General features: G+C 44.3%; 1 long non-coding RNA gene across 2 annotated transcripts in view; it reads left to right on the forward strand.

Moving 5' to 3' along the window:
* Positions 1 to 15,247, forward strand: part of LOC123386317 — a 74,000-nt gene extending 58,753 nt beyond the window's left edge. Inside the window, exons 1-3 of one of the 2 annotated variants that reach the window (XR_006600098.1) lie at positions 1,581 to 1,674; positions 6,153 to 6,345; positions 13,020 to 15,247. This is a non-coding gene — a long non-coding RNA (uncharacterized LOC123386317). Of the gene's footprint in view, positions 1 to 1,580; positions 1,675 to 6,152; positions 6,346 to 13,019 lie in introns of those variants that run through there. The other variant, XR_006600097.1, reaches the window with a different exon arrangement.
* The last annotated feature ends 3,184 nt before the right edge of the window (positions 15,248 to 18,431 follow it).

Raw genomic sequence — 18,431 nt, forward strand, 5'->3', positions numbered from 1 at the left:
ATGATGCTTGTAGAGTTGGAGTTTATGGTGGTGTTCTTTGGTCTTTCTAATCTTTGTTGATTTTGGTATTTATTTATTTATACAGATATATTTTCATCTTTTCTCCCCTCAGAGAGTCTCCCTTAAAATTTCTTGCAGGGCTGGTTTAGTGGTCACAAACTCGTTTAATTTTTGTTTATGGGAATCTTTTCATCTTGCCTTCTATTTTGAATGATAGCCTTGCTGGGTACAGAATTCTTGGCTGCATATTTTTCTGATTTACCACACTGAATACATCCCGCCACTCTTTCTGGTCTGCCAACTTTCTGTGGATAGGTCTGCTAAACCTGATCTGTCTTCCCTTGTAAGTTATGGACTTTGTTTCCCTGTTGGTTTTATGATTCTCTCCTTGCTTGAGTACTTTGTCAATTTGACTATGATGTGCCTTGTTGATGGTCGGTTTTGGTGGAATCTAATGGGAGTCCTCCGTGTTTCCTGGATTTTGATGTCTCTGTCTTTGCCCAGGTTAGAAAAGATTTCTGCTCTGATTTGCTCACATAACCCTTCCACCCCTATTTCTCTCTTCCACTTCTGGGACCCCTATGATTCTCATCTTGTTCCTTTTTAATGAGTCACTGATTTCTCTAATTCTTAAATCTTTCTCTTTTGCCTTAATCTCCCTCTTTTTTTCTGCTTCATTATTCTCTATAAGGTTGTCCTCTATAACACTGATTCTCTGTTCTGCCTCATCCATCTGTGCCACTGCTGCATCCATCCATGATTGCAGCTCAGTTATAGCATTTTAAATTTCATTCTGGCTATTTTTACTTATTTTATCTCTGCAGAAAGAGATTACAATCTATTTTTCACTGCAGCTAGTATTCTTATTATTGTGATTCTAAATTCTGGTTCAGATATCTTGCTTATATCTGTGTTGGTTAAATCCCTGGCTGTCATTTCTTCGTGGTCTTTCTTTTGGGGTGAATTCCTTCATTTTGTCATTTTGAAGGGAGAAAAGGAATTAATGAGGTCGGAAAATTGAAATGAAAAGATAAAATTACAGAAATATTAAAATTAAAATTTAAACACAAACAAGCAAATTGAATGGAATATGCTAGATCCTAGGTGTGTTTTGTTCTGGGTTTTGAAAGTGGTTTGACAGAGAAAAAAATGCGAGGGGGAGAAAATAAAGGAAATAATTTGAGAATTTGAAAAAATGAATACACTGAAGTAGACTGAAATGAGATGGTGGGAGTAAAATATAGTTTGGAAAAATATAAAGAAAAGTAAAGAACATAATAGAGAAAATAAAGAAAAATATTTTTAATAAAAATTAAAAATAAATGTGATTTTTTTCTTTTTCTGTATTCTAGAAAAACGAGAGGAAACGAAAAAGAGAAAAAAGATAAAAAAAGTAAAAAAATGAAATCATTTGAAAATTCAAAAAGTGGATACACCATAGTAGACTACAATAAAATGATGGAAGTAAAATAGAATTTGAGAAAATTTACATAAAATCAATCAATATAGTAAAAAAATTAAGGAAAAATATTTTTAATAGGAATTTAATGTAAAATCAAGTTTTTCTCATTTTGCATTCCAGAAAAACTACAGAAATGAAGAAGAGAAAAAAAGAAAAGAAAGAAAAAATTAAAAGGAAATTGTTTGGAAATTTGAAAACGGGAATACACTGAGGTAGAGTAAAATAAAATGATGGAAGTAAAATAGAATTTGAAAAAAAATACAGAAATGTAAAAAAATATAGTAATAAAAATTAAAGAAAATATTTTTAATAACAATTGATAATAAAAATAATTTTTTCTGTTTCTACATTCAAGAAAAAGAAAAGTGTAAAAGAGAAAAAGAAAGAAAATTGACTAGATGAATCGGCTAACATATTGAAGTAGGACTGAAATTACTTCCTTATCCCCTAGATGTCAGTCTGTGTAGCTCTTTATAGTCCATAAGGTAAGTGGCAGTGAGACTTGTGTGCCTGAAGAGCCCTGTTGGCCCAGTTGGGCGGGGCTCAGTGTAATGGCTCTGCTGTCCACTAGATGGCGGTTTTAGGCTCCTGGGGTGGATTGTTGTGGTGCTTGTAGTTGCGAACGCACATGCGCGGGAGAGGTGAAAATGGCGCCACCCAGGTACCCAGTCTGTTCTCCTGGATCAGCAACTGCGCACCCATCCTCTGTCTTCAGCCATGGTCCATTCCCCGCTGTTTCATTCTCTGTGACCAGGCCCCAGGCCGCACCTCTCTCCCAAGTTTTGTCACAGATGCGGCTGTTTTCCCTGGTCCCTTACGTCCAAAGGACCGCGGCTTTGACCTGTTCTGCCCCTCTGTGGGAGGGTCTCACCCAGCAATGGCTGAATGAGCAATAGCCGAATATCGGCTGCACCTAGGAACACTTGCTGGACCCTGTTGTTGTCGGTGCCCCGAGACTTTGGCCAGGTGCCAGCCCGCCCCAGAAAAAGTTCGCGAGAGAGTGTAGCAGCAGCGTTTCATGGATTATGGAAAATCACAACACACGTCTGGCATCAGGCTTCACCCTAAACGACCTTGTTCCAGCACCAGCAAATGTGGCCATTTTCTGGGGTCTGCTGGGACCAGATGGCTTTGGCAGTCTCCTCCAAATGTCCTTCCAGCAGTGGAACTGCCTCTCCCGGTGTGGCCTTAGAACATCCCGGACCCCACTCTGTTCCTGGGATTCTCTCTTCCCACCAGAGCACCTCCAGGTATCGAGCTGTGGAGTTGCAGCCTTTGCACTCCCCTTGTTTACAGTCTTAGTGGAATTTACATACTCTCCGTTCTCCTTTGTCCCTTTTTAGTTTAGTCCCTGTGGCTGTTTCCAATTTTCCACGTTCTTTCCAGCTGCTTTTGGGGATGGGTGCTTTTCCTGTTTTCTCCCCCACTCCCCAGTCTCTGTCCTCTCTCCGCCTGCAAAAGCACATCCCTTCCTGCAGCTTCTTGCTCCCCAAGGTCCCCTCTCCACACCACATACTTGTTGAATTCTGTGGTCAGGTTGTGCAGATTGTTGTGTTAATCCTCAATCAGTTTTCTAGGTGTGTAGGATGGTTTAGTGTTGGTCTGGCTGTATTTCATGGACGTGAGACACACAAAAATCTTCCATGTTGTTCCGCCATCTTGTCTCCTCCCCCATTGACTGCCTGATTTTCATTTGAACATTTGAGGATATCATGCCCCTCCCTTCTTTCCTGCAGGTTTCTGTGGACACTTCTGCCATAATCTTTTTTTATCCTCCCGTATTCGTTAGCAAACTCTTCTGTCTTCATGTTTATAGGTTTTTGTAATCTGTGTATTTTGTGAATTTTACTATGTTATGTCTCAGAGTCAGCCTGCTTTTTTTTTTTTTAATTTTAATGGGAGTTCTCTGTGACTCATAGATGCGGACGTCTGTTTCCTTCACCATTTAGTGGAAATTTTCCACTCTAATGCACTCAGATAAAACTTCTCTCCTTTTCTCTCCCTCTCTTCTTCTTCTGGGACTCCTTTGAAAATAAATTTATTACACTTTATGGAGTTGCTGATTCCCTAAGTATACGTATGTGATGCAATGTTTTAATTTTCCTTTTCTTTCCTGCTTCATTTCTCACAAAATTTTATCTTCCATGTCACTTACTCATTCATCTGCTTCTTTCTGCCTTGAGTTCATTATATCCAATCAGGTTCACATCTCGGTTACAGCATTTTAAAATTTTCAGCTTGACTGCGTTTTAGGTCTTTTTCATCTGTAGTCAGGGTATTCTCATGTCTTCTAGGCTTTCTCAAGCATAGCTAGTATCCGTATGATAGTTTTTAAAAGTTCAGTTTCCTTATGATAGGTATTAAATTCTTTGAGGCTTATTATTTATATGTGTTTTAATTATGTCCCTGACAATGTCACTTATGGTTTTTTTTTTGTTTTTTTTTTTTGCAATGAATTCCTCCATCACTCTGTATGTCCATGTCTCCGCTTTCTTAAGTGTTTTAGGAAAATCCTGTTATGTTTTCTGCTTCTAGAGTAGTGTGTTTTTTGAGAATTGTTTACATACTGTTGATAACCTGACATTCTGGAAACATTTCTTGCATGTGCTGTGTGCACTGTGCTGTCATGTATTGGCTGCTCTGTCCCCCAGGTCATTCCTCTGCAGAGTTCTCCTTGCCTCCAGGGGAGATTTTTTCAACTTTGTCCATAGTGTTGTGAGTTTTAACTAGGTGAGTTTGGTCTTCTTATTAAAAGAGGCTAATTCCTATTTCCCCTAGAGGTGAAGCTATGCCTCACTATATGGTCAGTAGACTTTGTGCCTGTGAGGGTATATGGTGGTCTTTGGAGTGAGGGGTGCAATGGTGGTCTGGGTTCTAGGCACTCTTTTCCTAGTAAGGAAGCACCTGAGGAAGGAAAGGTGGGTATGGCTTGGTGTCAGTGGCTCAGTATCTACTGGGGGGTGTTGTGCTGCTCACTGAATTCTGTCCATGATAATTGGTGGGAGGAAATATTGGCATCAGCTCCTTCTCCTGTCCCTGCAGTTGGAGTTTCCAGCCACCCCTGTTCAGGAAGCCCTCACAAAAAGAGAATAATCTGTACTCATGGGTCCCAGGCTTCCTTCAGAACCCAGCCTTCACCCTGCCTTTGTCCAAGCCATTTTCACACCTGGCAGCTCAGGGCTCTTATGTTTTATCTCAGGAGCTCTAGCTGGGTGTGAGTACACCAAATTGTATGAACTCAATGCGACAGGGACCCCACTGATCCTTTGGGACAGTGTCTTGCTGTGATGGGGTTGGAGCTGGTTATCCCAGAGGGGCAGTTGCATGAACACTAGGAGCTTGGAGTTCATGGTGAGGAGGAACAAGAAGGGAGCATTCAGTTAGCTGCTCTCAGCAGAGGCTCCTATGCTAATGACCAGGGCAGTGCAATGGTGCCTGTCAGCTCTCCTGCCCCATGAGAGGCAATGCCGTGTCTCCCAAATGCACTCCAAGAAGGTAACTGTCTCACCCGATATGACCCAGGAGATCCTCAAACCGCAGCAGTCCCTATGGGCCTTGGGGCTCCTTCTCCACAGGAGCACTGCTACGCTCACCAGGCTCCTCCCCAGTGATGGCATGGACTTATAAGTCTTCAGGTTTTGAACTCGACAGTTACAGCAGGTTGACTTGTCATGATTACCTTTATGTATCATCTTGACTGTGTCATGGGTGTCCAGTTCACAACTGTTTCTGTGTATGTCTGTGATGAGTTTCCAGAAGAGATTGGCATTTCCATCCATGGTTTCTTTCTGCCTGGGCATCACCCATTCCATCACAGTTCTGAGTAGAATCCGATGCAGAGGGAGGAAGAATTCCCTCATTTTTACTTCCCATGTGCTTGTTTGAACTGGAACATTGGTTTCCTCCTGCCCTTATTCTTAGAGTTACATCATCGGCTCTGCAGGTTCTGAGACTAGACACTAGTTCAGAATCAGGCGAGAATTATACCACTGGTTTTCCTGGCTCCCCAACTTGTGACAGTAGATCATGGGACTTCTCAACATATTTTGTCATGGACCTATGTGCTTTGGGTTCTGTTGCTCGAGGGAATCCTGACTAATACATGGAGATGATTTATCTCTTGTTTAGAGGAAGTGAATAAAGCTGTAGCTCATTTAAAGTCCTGAGTAGCAAAGTTCCATGAAGGAAGTGTCATGTTGTTTGATTGGGACAAGGTCTGGGTGAAGATAATGGGGAGCTGTGGGAGCTTGTGGTCCTGACTGCTCAGGGAGTGCATCTGGGACTCATGTAAATGTTCAGCTATTGTGCCTCAGGAAATCTTTAATTCACTCCTGTTGAGGGACAGGAGTAAGCAATGCAAACAACTGTGTCTCTGTGCATGTTAGGGTAGTTTTCCTAGGAAAACAATGATCTAATTCACACAGCTAATAGGTAAACACAAAATCCTGTGTCCAGAGAGGCTCCCTGGAGAAACTGCTGTGTGGAGAGGAAGCCCCAGACCATGAGAGGAAACCTGCCTGTAACCTCCATCTACACCTGCTCCTGGCAACACAAAGCAGGATTGTGCATAGTGTGTGCCCCCTGGTGGTGCTGATCCCCTCCTGTAGGGAGGTTTATGTCTGGGCTCCCAGCAAGGTCCCCTCAGCGTGTCTCTTGCACAGTAATATGTGGCCTTGTCCTTGGCCCACAGGTTGTTCATCTGCAGATACAGCGTGTTCTTGGAGTTATCTCTGGAGATGGGGAATCGGCCCTTCATGGAGTCTGCGTAGCTTGTGCTACTTCCATCATCATAAATATATGCGAGCCAGTGCAGCCCCTTTCCTGGAGCCTGGCGAACCCAGCTCATTCCATAGCTACTGAAGGTGAATCCAGAGGCTACACAGGTGAGTCTCAGGGACCCCCCCCCCCAAACTGCACCAGGTCTCCTCCAGCCTCCACCAGCTGCACGTCACACTGGACACCTGCAGACACAAGACATCTTGGTCAGGAAAGTGTCACACATCTATTGGTCTCACTCATATCCACTCACATAGTCAGTGTCTCTCGTTCACCATGAATTACCTCTTAAAAGAGCAACCAGAAACACCCAGCCAAACACAAACTCCATGGTGAGGTGTCTGTTATGTCCTGATCTAGAATGGGAACACCTGGGACTCCCGGGACTGGGGCTGCTCTCCCAGCTGCAGAGTCTGGGATGGGCTGGTTTTATCAGCAAAGAGAGGAGCCCATTTGCATGTTCTCTGACATATATATCAAGTTCCAGTGTTAGCTTTGATTCTTTAAAAATGAACTACAGGGTTAGGGTGTGTTAGGTGCTGTGACAATATGAATAATTGTATTCAGTGAATACAAGTGTGTTTGCAGTCCTGTGTGAATTTTTACAGTTTTTTCATCAACATAGATCATTTTCACTCTACAAGTATTTTACATACTTTTTGAAGTTTAACCCAAAATACTTTATTCTGTGCCATTTTCACTTGTGTAATTTTGTTATGTATTTTGCATGTATTTTCATGCTGGTGTGTAGAATCACAGGTGGTTTATTTATATTTATTTTCTTTGTTCATTTTGTGTCCTGCTCTTTTCCTCATTTACAAAAACTGGTTCTAATATTTTTTGTGGTATCTCTAGGGTTTTGTTATGTTTAAGATCAATGTCACCTGCAAACAAGTAATTTTTCTTCCTCCTTATTGATTTAAATGTCTTTTATTTTTTTTTATTCCCTATTTTTTTCTGGTTACGTCTTCCAGTTGTAGGAGAAGAAAGTTTTTCCCTTCTTTTCTTCTGGGATTTAGCCAGTGTAAGGATTCAATTGACATAAGACATATCTACAGGAGAGAATAAATTTCATTTTATAAGTGCATGGGCTTCCTAATGATATGACACCCAGAGAAAGGACAAAGCAGGTGGCACTTGTGTCTTTCAGAAACAAATCGTTGGATTTGGCAAGAGTTAAGTTTGAGGTATTATGTTAGTCACCAATTAAGTAGGTTTGTTTGCATAGCCTTCTTGTCCCTGTGTTCCTTATTCTGGTGCTAACGATGGTTCTTCCCTTTGGCACACGGGAGGGAGATTTATATCCTGCTGTCAAGGGACGATGGCGAGTCTGAGTGTACTTGGACTATTTCTCAAGTGACTTTCATCCAAATAAGCACTCTGACAAGATGACATAGTTTGAGGTGGCATATGTATTCACATTACCATGGGGAATGCTTATGTTAGGGGTGGCCATCATTGCCTGGCTCCTGATTTGACAGGAAAGCCTTCAGCATTTTACCGTTCAATATGCTGTCAGGTGTGGGCTTTTCATAGTGGCCATGATCATGTGGAGGTAATTTCCTTCAGTTCCTTTTTAATTGGGTTCTTTTTAAATGATGAACATGTGTTGAATTTTGTCTAATGTTTTGATTCAATCATTCCCTCTGTTAATGGAGGACATCACATTTATGCATCTGTGTATGTTGAAGGATCCTTGCATCCTTGGAGTGAATCACACTGGATTATATTGTATGATCCTCTCAATGTTCTGTTGAATTCAGTATGCTCAGAATTTGTGAAGGAATTTTGCATGTATGTTCATTTGAGATAGTGACCTGTAGTTTCCCTTCTTGTGGTGTCTTTCTTTGGTTTTGGTGTGAAAACAATGCTGTCCTCATAAATTTCATTTGGGAGTGCTGTTTTTTATCAGTGGTTTGTAATAGTTTGAGAAATATTGGCATTAATTCCTCTTTAAATACTTAGAAGTTTTAATAAAGCCATGGACTTCTATGCAGATTTTTTGGAGGGTGAGGTTTTAGATAGAGAAATCTTATTAATTTTTCTTTTGTTCATTTTGTATTTTTCCATGAAACAGTCTTGGTGGACTTCATTATGGCATAAAATGTATAATTTGTTCTTGGTGATCTATTGTTGGCTTATATATAAATACCTAAGTTTTTCTTTAATGATCCGTTTCATGTCTTTAGTTCAGTTATGTCTCCTCTTTCAATTCTGATTGCATTTGTTTGAGTCTTCCCTATTTCCCCAGGCTACCTATTTGTTTCAAATTTTACATACTTTTCCAAATACAAATTTTTATGTAATTGATTTGTTTTCTGTATTTGTGATAGTCTCTATGTTCTGTCTGCTTTATCTTTTTTTTGTTATTTTTTTGTTTATCTTTTTATGTCAATAAAAATGCCAATGAGTTTTTTAAGGAATCTGAAAAATATACAATTCATATGAAAGCACACAACACATGGAAGCAACAAAACAATCATGACGTCGATAGAACCTGGAGATATCACACTTCTCTCTTTCTAAAGATATTGCAGAGGTACATTAACCACAACAGTGTGCTGCTGGCATCAAATGAGACATTTAGACCAGGGGAGCTCATTACGGAGCCCAGAAGTAGAAGTATGCAGATGCAGTCATCGAATCCTCCATGAGATTTCCAACAATGCACAGTGGGGGGAGGATAGTGTCTCTTAAACATGGTGTTGACTAGGGGCCCCTGTGTGGCTCAGTAAGTTAAGCATCCCACTTCCACTCAGGTCATTATCTCATGGTTTGTGGGTTCGAGCCTCACATCAGGCTCCTGCTGACAGCTCAGGGGCTGGATTCTGTTTCTGCCTCTATCTCTGTGCCTCCCTACTCATGATCTGTGTCTCTCCCTCAAAAACAAAGTAAAAATTAAAAAATAGTATTGATATATACATGCAAAATAATAACATTTGACCATAATCTTGCTTCATACCTATACGTCGACAGAAAAAAATCTCAAAATGGATGAAGGATTAGGAAGAACACTTGAACCTAAATGCCTTCAAAGAAAACATGAAAGATAAACATGATGACATTCACTTGAGAATGACTGATTTGATATAAAAGCAAAGTCACAGAGAACAAAGCAGGCAAGGGGGACTACACTATATTAGAAAAGGGGCAAGCAAATATTTGCAGAGCTAGAAGACAGTCTATGGGAGGGTAGACATTACAATAAAAAATATTGAAAAGGAGTTAATATCCAAAGTGCAGGAGGGACAATAAGGTGTTCTCATTTCCCTGCCATCAGACCACACCTCAAGCTTCCCCCTTTCCCTAATAGAGACCCACCTCCATTCAAAGTGCTCCTCAGAGGAGGAGTCTTAAAGACGTGCCCACTAGTGTCTGGGCCTCACATGCACAAGAGGTTGGATTGCCCCCAGTGCAGAGCATGTGCTCAGGGGGCCTGAGAAAGGAACTGTCCCCACCCATCAGTAGCCAGATGCCCTGTCTTGCTGCAGAGGGAGGACCTGACCCTGTGATAGACTCTGTTACTGCAGGATGTTCTTGCTTTACCTCCTCGCCGTTTGACACCCCGATCTTGTGAGTAAAGAAAGAACAGAATTTGATTCAGAAGGCAAAGCTACTGATTTGTACAATGTAGGAACCATAAAGTCTTTTGTCACCTATTGCCCCCCCCCCCCATCTTTTGTCCCTAACTGGGCTGCCGCTCATGCCTCAATTCCTGGCGATGAAGATGCATGACTGGAATGAACATCTTGACTTTCTTGTCAATGCCATTGCACTCTTATTCACAAGTTCTCTTTTCATGTATGCTTGGGGAAGGCAACTAAGTTGGGCTCAATATTACTCCAAGTTCTTGAAGCCAACTTACATTCTGTGCCTTCACCCAAGGCTGCACTCTTGTTTAGTATGTCCGTGACTTGTCACTCTTACCAAAGGAGTCAGAGAGCCCTTGCAGACTCCCCCACCCTCTTAAAGCACCAGCCGGACAGGGCCATACACCCTCCTGTCTTCTTAATGTCCACGGTTGCAAACAGCTACTGCCAACGAGGACTATGTTACAGTGCTTCAAAACTCCCCACAAAGTGTTTTGTCTGTTTTTCACATCCCTCTCACCGGTACAAAAATGCAGTTACATAAGCGTCTAAGGAAACCTGGCTACTGCTTCCCAAGGACCCCTAACTTCAATGCTTTGCTCTGTCTCTGTGAGCCCCTCACCCCTCCCTGATGCTGCCACAGATTTCTTTTCGTGGCTTTCTGAGTCATTAACCTACTTTAAAGTGTTAATATTAGCTCTGTGCACACCCAGAACTCTCAGCTGTCTGAATATCAATAACATGTTTCACCTCTCGTTCCATGGAAATGGAGTGGCTGCAGGTATTCTGTGACAACCTGTGCCTCTTGGATATGTCCTATAACTTTCTTCCCATGAAAATTAGACCTTGGGCCATCAGGCCCCACTGCATGCTTGCACCTCCACAGCTGCTGTCTGGATACATTAGGATCCCCACTCACCTCTGTATTCCTCTCTGACAAGTTTGTAATTTCCAGGCCCACCACCTACCTACCAGCAGGCCAATGACCAACCTGCCCATCATCTTGTGTCATGTTAACAGTTTAAATGAGGCTATCCCACTCCCCTCCCTATAAAGGGAGACCTGGGGTACCTGGGTGGCTCAGTTTGTGGGCGTCCTACTTCAGCTCAGGTCATGATTTTGCGGTTTGTGAGTTTGAGCCCTGCAATGGGCTCTGTGCTGTCAGCTCAGAGCCTGGAGCCTGCTTCAGATTCTGTGTCCCTCTCTCTCTCTCTGCTCCTCCCAACTCACACTCTTTCTCTCAAAAATAAATAAACATTAAAAACATTTAAAAGGGGAGACCCTACTTCATTCCACACGATTGCTCTCAGCTACAGGAATGGTGTCTGGGATATCTGGTGGTCAACCCTGAGTTCTATTTAAAAAAAAAATTTTTTTTAACATTTATTTCTTATTGAGAGACAGAGAGACACAGGGTGTGAGCAGGGGAGGGGTAGAGAGAGGGGGAGACATAGAATCTGAAGTAGGCTCCAGGCTCTGAGCTGTCAGTACAGAGCCCGATGTGGGGCTTGAACTCACAAACTGCAAGATCATGAACTGAGCTGAGGTCCATAGCTTAACCAACTGAGCCACCCAGGTGACCCACCCTGACTTCTATTTTGTGATGGCTTCTATATGTGGGGAAACATAGGAACCACTCAGGCCAGTGTCCCTACTAGAAGTACTCCAGGCGTGCTCTCTGCCTGCTGTAAAATCAGTCTAAGCCACTGGGCTCCCAGGTTTTCCCAAGCTTGCACATCTGCAAAGGGAAAGACCGCCACTGTTCACAGGCATTCCAGACATACACTGGAGTCTTCAGGGCTGTTGGCACCCTCTGGAAATCCCACAGGTCCTAACCGCCATGAGTACCAGAGGACAGAGGACATTTTTCCAGCAGGCCTATAATTGCTGCCCTGTTATACGCAACTGATCTTTCTGCTAAAATTGCTAACAGTCACTCTCCAGCCCAAACCGTGAGGAGACTGTCACTATCTCTCCAGCGACTGACAGAGCTCACAAGGCTGTCAAATACACAGCCAAGATCAGAGGCCCCTGTCCTTTCCTTCACTTTAGAAGCCTGCCTTTTGCCCTGACTTGGACAATTGTTTATCATGTAAGTTCCTCACAATGGGAAAAGACAGGTGGACAGATAATGATCAGATGGGGTGTACATCGGGGTTGAGTGGGCCTCCTGAGGCCCCTTTCTTCTCTCCTTTGGTCTTGCACCAACCCCATCATGGGATAATTAAGAAACTGAGAGACAGTGGGTTCTTCCCAGGCATCCACTAAACCTCTGACTAAATTATTTCCCAGGGCACTACTTGTAAATATCTCCAAGTTTTGTATAATATCAGCAGGCCCCAGGGAGTCCCTCTAGCCCCTCCCTGCCCACTGGGGCTCTCCAGATGGATTTGACAAATTGGCTTCCTCTTTGGTTAATGGCTGCATGTTTGGTGGATGGACTGATGCTGTCTGACTGGACATGCCAATGCCACGACTGTGGTAAAGAATGTAATGCCTGAAATGGTTCCTGGATTTGCCATTCCATTATGGATTTAGCCAGACCAAGGAACTCACTTCAGCACATAGACAAACTGTGTACTTGCAAAGACTTGGGGGTGATAATTAGAATTTCATACCCCAAATCATCCTTAATCATCACAGAAGCGGACTATGAGGATATGTGGATTAGGGGAACAGATATGGAACATGAAAAACTAGACACAAAATTCCTTCAGGAAAAATCCACCTGGAAACTGGCCTGGAACATCCAGAATCATTGTCCTTGGCCCTTAATGAGATTTGGAATGCTCCAAATATCAGGCAGGGACTGACCCCCTTTGCAATAGTAATTTTTTTAATTTTTTTAATGTTTATTTATTTCTGAGACAGAGAGAGACAGAGCATGAACAGGGGAGGGGCAGAGAGAGAGGGAGACACAGAATCCGAAGCAGGCTCCAGGCTCTGAGCTGTCAGCACAGAGCCCGAGGTGGGGCTCGAACTAACGGACCGTGAGATCATGACCTGAGACGAAGTCGGACGCTTAACTGACCTAGCCACCCAGACGCCCCTGCAATAGTATTTTACAAAGGAATCCTTAACACTTTCTTTACTGATTGAGTGAACTTCATGATAACTTATATGACCAAGTTGATGCCATGCATAGCCATGTCCAAGAACTAACAGGTACACTTGGGTCATATCATCCACAGACAATAAGAACATGGCCTCTGCCACTGACCAGCCTTGCCACCCTTTCTACAGAATATGGGACGCTCATCAGGTCTTCAGAGAGCACCGAGTGCCACCTCGCTGAGAAAGACCTTATGATGAACTCCTAACCGACTACACTACCATCAGAATTAGGGAAAGATTCCTCTGGATTCACGCAAGCTGCACAAAATAGTTCCAGATCACCATTGTCAAGACTGTGGATGACCATCCCCATGATGACCATTGGTAAGGATTCCCAGAGCCAATTCCCAGGCTCCGGAAGCACATGGCATCACATAGGAGGTCATGGATCAAAAAACTGCATTTCCACCTAGTTTCATTTTCCGGCTCTTTCCTGTCAGGAAAAAAAAAAATTTTTAAAATGGAGCCTACCCTTTCCCCCACTATTAAAAGACTGACTACATTTCCTGCTCTCCCTCTGGACCTCTATGACTGTCTGTCTTCAGACTGCATCTGCCCCATTCACCTGTGTAGTTATCTCAGCAGGTCAGACACAGACCCCTACACAGGTTTTCCAAGTCCTGTCTACATTAAATAATCAGTCTGATTGTCAATTTTTTTTGACATCAGGATAGCAAGTATGTCCCAAAGTAGTGTTATTTCCTGACAATGCAAGCAGGTGAACGCACCATGTGGATGGACAAATGGAAGGGTGTGGTATCCACAACCAGCACGACAATGTCACTATGCCTTTCCTTCCACTGCATTGATTGGGACCACAACTTTGATGGAAGCTTCAGGATGGTCCTTTGCTCAGGTGAAGTATTGGGAGAGAATATTTCCCTTTGTATGAAGACAGTCATGGTGCTGGTTTCTCTCTCTCGGTGACATAGCAAGGCAACCTGGTGCCAGATGGTCACTAGGTGCTCCAGCATAACCCCCATGGCACAAACACTTTCCAGATCCCAAAATGTTTCATTGGCACTCAGACTACCTGTGTATCAAGTGGCATAGCTCAGCCACTTCCAGGTAAGGCTGCCTAACAGCACAAGTCATATGAGAGTAGACCGAAAATCTGGAGTAGCTCATTCAGGTGACAAAACCCACCTTATAGCTGCTGAAGGGCTGCAGGCCTCCCATGTCTCACAAACTTTCAGGAATGCATGATAATTGACCAGTGACCGTGACCCTCAATTGCCCAGACCAGTGGGAACTCATGACAGGCTCTACATGAGCTGGTCAGGCTAACATCTTGGCACTTTTTGGACTGTTAGGAATTCCCAAGGCAGCAGGGTAGAGATGTACAGGTTGAGAGCAGACTGTGGCTGGGACTCCTTGGTCATCGATGCTGAATGGGACATACTGGCTAGCTCAGTCATGCAGAGTCTCCCCTGTGGCCCTTTAGATACTTTCAACTGCCTAGACAGTCTTGAGAACGTGAGCCATCTTATGCACAGCTGGGAATTTACATTTCAGTAGTCAACTGTAAAGTGCCACCTGTTAGGAGGGGGCTTTAATGCCCATCAAGTGGGTAGACTGAAAGGAGAAATGGTGTGTTTAATGTCCCCCCTCCTTCAGTAAATCTTGAATTATGGGGTGCAATTTTTCAGTCCTCTATTGCACACAATATTGATGTACATATACTGTCTTAATTGGATGGGGGGGGGTGCAATTTGCAGTCCTACAGATTCCTGATATGTAGCTCCCCCCAGGAAAGCCAGGCACTGGGTTTGTTCCCACTGGCCTTGATGGCATGTGAGGGCATCCACATCATTAACAAGACAATACATGGTCAAAGGGGCCACCTTTGCTAAAAGAGATTCAGTAAATATTCTTCCAGTAGTGACATCAAAGGGATGTTGAGACCCTTCTACTATCCCTCTATTTATACCTAGTAAGCTAAGGAGAACCACACTTATATTTGGAGGGGTTCTTGGGAAGCACTGTACCTTGGCTTCAGGGTCATTGAGAGAAATAAAGTGTTGTCTGTGTCTGTGTCCTACACGGTAATTACAGAAGTGTAGAGGCAGTTGTCCCAGGAGGAAGGACATACTCCACAAACCTCCGGATCCCTAGGCAGGGGCCTTGGCATCTCCCCACCACTGGGATCCCAGCTCCCCACTACCAGGGCTGTCATGTGCAGAGAAGTGATGGTACCCACCTGAAGGATAGGAACAGCATTCTCTCGAAGATCCCAAAGAGTCTGATCAAAGTTTCTGACTTGTGTTCAGGCTGCCTGAGATCAAGTCACTAGGGACCTCTCTTCTCAGAGCTGTGCATAAAGAGAAGTGTGGGCATCATCTCTAGAGCAAGAGATCTGGGTTGAAGTTCCACACCTTGAATGGGGTACTGCTGGGACCCTCTTGTGGGCTCCTATCTATGGAGGTGGTGATCCCATCAGCATTTGCAGCAAAGAAGTCTTAGGCTTCTTGAAAATTCTCCTTTTCACATCTGACTATGGCATGCATGCTAATGCCTGCTACACTAAAGCTGGTAGTTCCATGAATTGTATTGGCACAAGGCTTAAAATCAGAGTGATCTTTCAAGAAGAACTCCTTAGATTCTGTTGTCAAATGCCTCTCCTCCAGGTGAAAATGGACAAGGGCTCATGGGCACATGGCATAAGGCAAAAAAAAAAAAAATTAAAACCCACACCCATTGAATTGTCCCCATTCTATCTTACAGTTGGATTGCATGACCTGGGCTTGACCTCTCCCAGTGGGCCTGTGCTGTCCTGCCATAAGAATCCAAGTCCGGAGAATCAGAGCTTCTTTCTTCCTACCCTTTGGGCTTTGGGGCTCTAGGGATCCTCTTCCTCATAGCCTTCCCCTTTTTCTTTGGTGTGTGTCTCTTCTCATGTGCCTTGGGGTGATTGTCATAGCCTTTTGATACAGTGAAAAGACTGGAGGCTCCGTAGGTTGTCTCTAAGTAAACAGGCCGTTGATATCTTGAGCTTTTCAGTGATTTATGAATCTGGGGCACTTGGACCAATCCAGACAGCTGTAGTATGTCAAGTGCTTCAAGCAACAGCTTGGTGCCCATTGTGAAGACCCACTAGAGCCAATCAATGTCCTTGTCTCCCTACCTTTGGACAAATGATTCCAGGAAACCTTGAATTTTCATGATGGTGTAGTGCCTGTCACCATTTCTCTCTTTAACACTGGTCCATGGATATGTTGGTGTAGTGGTCTTGACAGGGAGGACCTGGGATAGAAGTTAGCTCTTCCCAGACACGTGAGCTGAGGCCTCCCACACTGAGGTGTCCCCAACACCTGTTAAACAGGGAGCCATTGTCAATAGCAGTGAGGAATACAGCCTGTCCTCTGCCCAGGGAGACATGATGCTCCTGGTCGAGTTGCCTCTGTCACTAGGTAGGCATGGCTAAGCAAACACAACACCAGGGTACTGGTTGCAACACAGTGGACCCAGCAGCTGGCGTCTTCTTCAACACTAATCTAGGGATATGGTCTTCGGTGTCCAGCAATATCTCACTTGGAGATGAGTAGGAAATACACACCTCTGGAACCCCAGGATGGTGCCTGATTGTTGGTCTCTGCAGGGAGTCTGACCTTTTTTGGCACTGATAACTTAGGATGGGGGTTTCTGGCAACACCTGGCATCAGCCCAAAGCAAAGCTACAGACCACCAGCAAGCTCCTGCTCCTTCCCAGAGCAGCTGAGATGTGGGGGTGAGGAATGAGTGAGCCATTCTCAGGGCTAACACATTGTTGGAGGGCACCACCTAGCCCCCAATCCCATCCCTGGGGACAAATGTGTTGGGGACCCCAGCTGTTATACAGAATTAAGAACATGTAGACTGTATCCTGCTGAAGGAATAGGCAAGAGCCATTGCTCAGGGGGTGTACAGGCGGCTCCCTAGGCATCTGAGCTCTGGCTTTGGATACATGAGATGCATGGGGCCCTCCTGACTCAAGGTGCGGTTTCAGTGCTCCCCCAGCAAAGGAAATGGAGTTATAGGATTTATGACTCACAGAGCCCAGAAGCAAAGGTACACAAGGACCTTGGGAAGGGCAGGCCTCCTTCCCACATTTCCAGTGATCAGGACATAGAAAACAGGGTAGCAAGTACCTGATTACTTGAGAATGGATGGGGCTGAAGTCCCTTACTTTTCACAGGCTCACCTCTGTGTGGTTATTCGAGAAGGCTCTCAGAAAACCAAAGTGGGAATCCTAGGCAGATCCTTATCTAAGGTTAAACTCACTGAAAGGTAGGCAAGAGAAAGAGCAGGGATTCACATTCATCGGGCTCCAACTGGATGCCAGACTCATCCACAGGCACTTGTGCCTGCCTTTCTGATTCATTTCATTGGGTGCTCCATTCAGTCTCATGGTCTCAGTCTCCCACATTTGGAAATTTTGTCTCCGGGGAGGCACAGCTTGTGCTAGGTGGAACCTAATGCCAGTCCCCTTCCCTCACAGCCCACAGACACCCCAGTGTGGAACAGGCAGTGTGGGTGGGTGGTAGCTCTCCATTATCCTGAACCCACATTGGGACTGGGGGAAAACAGATTACCTGGAGAATGAGAAAATGTTCAGTGTGCAACCGCACAGTTTTGGAGACAACTCATGAATTTGTCCCTGAAAGAGCTTGTGTGAACGTCTCTTAATTCTGGAAGCATATACCTCAGTTCAAGACCCAGATGCTGACTCAGGTCCTCTGCACATAATCTCGGGCTCAGTTTGGGCTCTTGGAAGCTTAGATATATACATAGAGGCCACAAGCATGCAGTTTTTAAGTTTTATTTCAGCGTTCTGGTCAGTGAGCCATGAGAGATGTGTGTCAGAGCCTGATGTGCCTGTGGACCCCTGTGTCTCCTGCAGACCCCAAAACGTGGAAGTCAGCTCTGCAGCCTCATTACTGTATTTTCACACATGTGCCAGTTGGATTGTCTATAGTTGTTCAGCAGTCAGGAGGCTAATTATGGATTGTCGTCAGCAACAATCAGTCCCTTAACACTCTCGGGGTTGATAATTTGACATTTGTGGCGACACCACAAGGAATGCAGCTATTATGGCTTAAATGGGACCAAAAACCGCTCTGAGATATAACAGGGATCCATGAGTTTGCCTGACTGGCCCCATTCTTCTTGGAGGGGTCCACTGTCTGTGCTCCCACCAGTGCCTCGTCCAGTGCACCATGGAGGATCCCAGCTTATGTGGCAATGGCAGTTCCTGTTATTGTCGCACGACCCTCTGTGACTGCATTTCTCCGGGATACAGTGATAAGTCAGCTGAGCCACACTGGCAGTGCAATAGGTGTCCTGACAGAGCTTTCCAGAAGCATAGGGGGTACCAGTATTCACATGACCAATCTCGGTTGTTCCTGTGCTACGATGTGAATCCAGCCCCACACAATAGAACCCTGGATCTCAGATGGATGGAATCCAACATGCTCTTGCAGCTGAGGGAGATGTGTGACAATCCTACACTG

Source organism: Felis catus, chromosome B3, assembly GCF_018350175.1.
Source record: "Felis catus isolate Fca126 chromosome B3, F.catus_Fca126_mat1.0, whole genome shotgun sequence".
Taxonomy (NCBI): domain Eukaryota; kingdom Metazoa; phylum Chordata; class Mammalia; order Carnivora; family Felidae; genus Felis; species Felis catus.